The following is a 5964-nucleotide window of genomic DNA, read 5'->3' as shown; positions in this document are numbered from 1 at the left end:
GACGTTTGTTATGTCTTTGTATTTGTCACCTGTCTCTTTTGGGGTGGCCTGTGTCGATCCATATGATATCCTTTGGTCATATGGGGAGCAGGTTAGGTACAGATGGTTTGGATAGTACGCGGGAGACGGGACGAGCTTGACGAGTCACACGACGAGTATAGTTAGTTAGATGAGTATACTAACCATGAGTTGTATTTTATTCATTAGTTAATGGTTTGTAATCACTAAACTTGTCATTTATAATAAATGCTTCTTTATTGTATCTCCGATTCACTGCCTCGGGAAACCGAGAAGGTAAGATCTCCCAATTACCTTGGTCGGGTGAGAAGGGGGTGTTACAATTAGCAAGCCACCATATGTATTTCCCCAACAAAGCTTTGTTCCAAATTTTTAAGGCTTTGATACCCAGTCCACCTTCATCTTTGGGACTGCAGCATTTATCCCAACTCACATTTGGAGATCTCATATAAGAGTCTTTCCCACTCCACAAGAAAGTTCTACAGATAGCTTCAATTTTGTTCATGATACCATTAGGGTTGAGAAACATACTAGGCCAATATGAATGAAGGAAAGTGAGAACCGAATTGACAAGACTAAGCCTGGCAGCATAAGAAAGCTGCCTAACTCCCCAAGATCTAATCCTAACAATGATTCTATCAGTAAGCTTCATACCTTCATTTTTGATGAGTTTTTTTTGATGAAATAGGCACATCCAGATATATGAAGGGTAACTCCCCTTTCCTAAAACTAGAAACTTGAATGATATTAGACATCACCTGCCCTGCCACTCTATTAAAATAGATATCTTACTTATCTCTATTTAAACACAGACCACTAGTATTGGAGAAAGTGGATAAAGCTTTAAACATCCACATAATTGAAGGAGCATTACCCTTAGAGGACAAGAGTAGGTCATCAGCAAAAAGGAGATGATTTAACTTGGTATGCTACAAAGGGGGTGGAATCTGAAGTTTTCCTGAGAACTGATAACATTAAGTATCCTTGACAGGTATTCCATACATGGTGAATATGAGAGGAGAAACAGTGTCTCCTTGCCGGAGTCCTCTTTTGCCTTTGAAAAAACCAAAGGTATTACCATTAAGAGAGAGGGAAAAAGCTGTGGTGGTAACACAAGTCATGATTCTGTCAATGAAAGGTTTAGGGAATTTGAGAGCAAGCATCATATTATATAAGAAAAGCCATTCAATAGTATCATAGGCTTTCCTAAGATCAATTTTAATAAGACATTTGGGTGAGGCAGTCTTCCTCTTATACATATAATACTCGTCATAAATGTAACTCAATGTAGTAATTCGGTCGATAATTGATAATTAGGAAATTGAATAATTAGTAATAATACTAACTAAACTAATGGTAGGATTAATAATTATTACCTACTAATTACATCTTATTAATATCTTATGTGTTTCCACTTATAAAGCTAGAGACTTTGACCCAACTTATTTTATACCTAATAAAGCCACAAAACCCATCCCATAAAAGAAGCGTCCCTTACCCTCATCAAAAACCCAAAAACCCTTACAACTCTATCATCACGCAAAGAAAGAAAAGGAGGCGAGGTCCTGCGTTTTCAATCATCACCAACATTCCCGTGTTTCTTTTCATCAGTTTATTCCGTCAACAACGTTACTTGACTAAAGGTAATCACTTTTTTTCGTTTTCTTTTAATATAATCTTGCGTTTTAGTTCGTTTGAAGTTGGAATTAGATTCGGGTTCTACCATCTGACTTAATGGGTATTATAAGGATGACATTAGGTGTAATACCCAGCCTTTGTGGGACCCGTAGTTAGACCTTGAGACGCGTGAGAGGACCTTTAAACCGATAAGAGATCACTCGGGAGGGAAGGATAGCCTTACACTAGACCTAGACTAGACCGACTGGTGTTGCAGCGGATCGAGTGGGTCTACTCGGTCGAGGGAATGGTACACTCGACCGAGTGAGTCCACTTGACCGAGTGGAGTACTACTCGGCCAAGTGAGTCCACTCGACCGAGTGGACTCGGCACTCGGTCGAGTGACGCGGTTTTCAGAATACGGGATTAATCCCCTTTCTCCCCTAACCCTAAAACCATTTCCACCTTCCTCCTTATCTCTCCAAACTCTCTCCCTTCTCTCTAAACCCTCACAAACACCTTCATCTTAGGATTTAAGCTAGGGTTGGAAGATCTACTACCTTCCTCTTCATCTCCTTCATCTAGTAAGTAAAGATCCACTCTTTTCTAGTCTTTTAAACCCTAACTTTTGGGGGAATTCGTCATGGGTAATTAATTAGTGATTAGTATGTGTATTTGGGGTAATTAAAGGGGTAATAATAAGGGGCTTTGTAGTGTATATTAGTATAAGATGTATTGTAATAGTTATTATGTGATTTGTATAGGGTAAGACGGTTCCTTGAGACGGTTTCGGTCCGGATTCGAGTAGCTTGAGGAAATTGCTAAAAGGTAGGTTAATCCTACTCGGTTTCAATAATGTGATGTTGTTATGTTGATGTTGTAGTTAGTTTTACATAATTAGGGCATTTGCATTATAACATGCTTAGTGGTAATCTCATCATTAAGAGGATAATTATGATATGTTGGTTGTGGTTCATGTATTGGTCATTATCATATGATGGAGGATTTGTTGTTGTTGTTGTTGTTGTCATTGTATTGTTATTGCTGTTGTTGATTTGGAGACGTAAGACAGTTGGGAGACCGTCTTACGCTTAAGTCGCCTCTTGGAGCTTCCCACTCCAAGAGGGATGTACACATTAATGGCTTGAGTTACGGAGGGACTCGTGTGGTTGAGACGCGACGTCTGGCAGGGGATCCGGTTGGATTCCGGACCCAGTACATCTGGGCGTATCCCGGTACCTGTTTGTGGTTGTTGGTATGTCTGGGCGTGTCCCGGTACCAGTGTGGTTGTCGTTATGTCTGGGCGTGTACCGGTACCATGGTGGTGGTGGTTTGATAGCATCTCGTTCCCATTAGTATTCATGTTGCATGTTCACACTTAAGTCGTGTCATCTTTTATTTGTTCATTAAAACTGACGTTTGTTGTGTCTGTGTATTTGTCACCTGTCTCGTTTGGGGTGGCATGTGTTCATCCATATGATGTCCTTTGGTCATATATGGAGCAGGTTAGGAATAGGTTGGTTGGATAGTACGCGGGAGACGGGACGAGCTTGATGAGTCACGAGACGTGTGTAGTTAGTTAGATGAGTGTAGTAGCTATGAGTTATATTTTATTCATTAGTCAATGGTTTGTAATTCACTAAGGTGGCGGGGTTGAGATCGACAGAGGCGGAGAGTATTATTTTCGATGGGAATGTTGTTGAGGGCTCGGATTTCTTCAGATATCTAGGATCTATTATTCAAAAAGATGGGGAGTTAGACGGAGATGTGGCTCACAGAATTAAAGCGGGATGGTTGAAATGGAAGAGTGCTTCAGGGTTTCTATGCGATAAAGATATGCCCCAAAGATTAAAGGGAAAATTTTATCGCACGGCAATTAGGCCTGCCCTACTTTACGGCTCCGAGTGTTGGGCCGTGAAACATTGTCACATTCAAAAGATGAGTGTGGCGGAGATGCGCATGTTGAGGTGGATGTGCGGACATACAAGGAAAGATCGGTTAAGGAATGAGGTGATTAGGGAAAAGGTTAAAGTGGCGCCAATAGAGGACAAGATGATGGAAAACCGACTAAGATGGTTTGGCCATGTGAGAAGGAGACCTATGGACGCACCAGTTAGGAGGCTGGAGACTTGGAGAACAGAAAAGGTCCCTAGAGGCAGAGGAAGACCGAGACAGACATGGTTGAGAGTGATAGAGCACGATATGAGAGTTCTGGGGCTTGAGGAGAGTATGGTGACGGAGAGGGCACAATGGAGGGAAAGGATACATGTGGATTTTTAGTATTTGATGTTTTTTGACAGATTTAGTGTTTTTATTTATTTATTTAATTTAAAGAAATTAATTTATTTATTTTTCTCTCCTTTATTACACACTTTTTCAACAACCACTTTCTTATAGGTTTTACCTGGTTCATTCCGGATCCTTAACTCTATTTCGGTTTTTAAAAATCGTTTTAATCCTTTCTCTCGATTTAAATTTTAAGTTTTTATAAAAGAAAGACGGAATTCGATTTTAAAACCCCTAAGTTCACCTTGACTTTCCATTACATTTTCGTTCTCCCTTTTGTTTTTATCTTCCCCTTTTTATTCGCATTTTGAGGCGTGCGTTCACCCATGGACGGTTCGAAAGGATGATTCATGTCAGCCGACCCCAAATCATTTTGGGATTAAGGCTCTGATGTTGTTGTTGTTGTTGTAGTCAATGGTTTGTAATCACTAGATTTGTCATTTGTAGTAAATGTTCCTTTATGGTATCTCCGATTCACCGCCTTGGGAAACTGAGAAGGTAACATCTCCCAATTACCTTGGCCGGGTAAGAAAGGGGTGTTACAAAGTGGTATCAGAGCGACGATTTTGGAATCTAAAACCAATGAACCAAAAATGAACCTAGGATGAAGTTAAGGTGTGAGTTAGGGAGTTTTGAGGTTGACATGGGGCTGCACCAACGATTTTGGAACCTAAAACCAATGAACCCAAAATGGTCCGTCTTAGGTGGCATACGCGGTGTTGTTAGGGAGTTTTAAGGTTAACATGGGGCTGGACCGAGAGGCAACAGAGGGTACCCTGTTTGGCACGGTTTCAACGAGTCTTAATTGAGACCGTGCATCCTTTGTGGATGAAGTTAAGGTGTGAAACTTTGCAATGAGTCGGGTGGTTGTCGAGCCATATAATTGTAGCGATTTATGGTCATATTCTTGTCGTTGCGTCGTCGTCGTATTTCTCTGTTCCCTGTTTTACCGTCTACTCCTAGCACTACTGGCTTGTTATAAAGCGGTTGCCGTTGTCGAGTGACGGGTCGTTGCCGTGCTACTGATTGAAGCGTGGTGTTTGGCAAGGCGTCGAATGTGGTGATTGTGCGAGGGAGACATTGTGTGTGTCGTGGTAGGCCTGTGTTATGCGTAGGGAAGAAGACGGGTTGGTTAGTATGTATGATGCGTGGAGTTGCTAGTAATGTGATAGGTTGATGATTATCAGTATATAGTGGACTTGGATTTTTACAATTGGTAAAAGTGGATTCAAATGGTTTTATTTTAGTAGATTAATAAAGGGAGGATTAGTATATTTAGCCAAAGAAATCATCCATTAAGTAATTGATTAAGCTAAATTTTGGTAGCTACTAGTTAATTAATTAATTTAGTTAATAATTTTTTATATGTTATAATGGAGGATCCGACCTTGTGGAAGATCGTTATTAATTAGCTTGAGTACGCGGATTTGCTAAAACGTAGGGATTATCCTACTCAACTTATATTTAGGTGTTTGCTGATTGTTGTATATATGTGGTTGATTTATATATTGCAATTGTGACTACGGAGGTGGAGTTGAGATAATGGACTTGAGTTAATTATGAGCATTGTTGGTTACTTGACTATTGGTGGATATTGTAATTTGATGGAAGGGACCAAACTGCTAGTCCTTGTGAGTTATTTATTGAGGGGACCGATATACTGCTAGTCCTTGTGAGTTATTTATTGAGGGGACCGATATACCGCTAGTCCTTGGTTATTATTTGAAGGGACCGATATACCGCTAGTCATTGGATATTATTTGAAGGGACTTGTCTGAGCAACCGCTAGTCCTTGTGGCGTCAGCTGATCACTGGCCGCCCCTCAGAGTCTCTTCTCTAGTAGGCTCACTAATAGGGAGATGTGCATATTCAGAGCTGAGGAAGCGTTAAGACAGAGTTTGGAGGAGTGGATGTGATTGTTAGAATTCAATAATCTCATTAGTTTACATATTCATATATGAATTAATTTATTTGGTCATAAAATAAATACAAGATCTTATGCATGCAAACTAAAACAAGATTAGAGAAGAAATCGTCAATCTT

The sequence above is a fragment of the Silene latifolia genome, chromosome 4 (genome assembly GCF_048544455.1).
Source record: "Silene latifolia isolate original U9 population chromosome 4, ASM4854445v1, whole genome shotgun sequence".
NCBI classification, from domain to species: domain Eukaryota; kingdom Viridiplantae; phylum Streptophyta; class Magnoliopsida; order Caryophyllales; family Caryophyllaceae; genus Silene; species Silene latifolia.
This window is presented reverse-complemented; position numbering follows the sequence as displayed.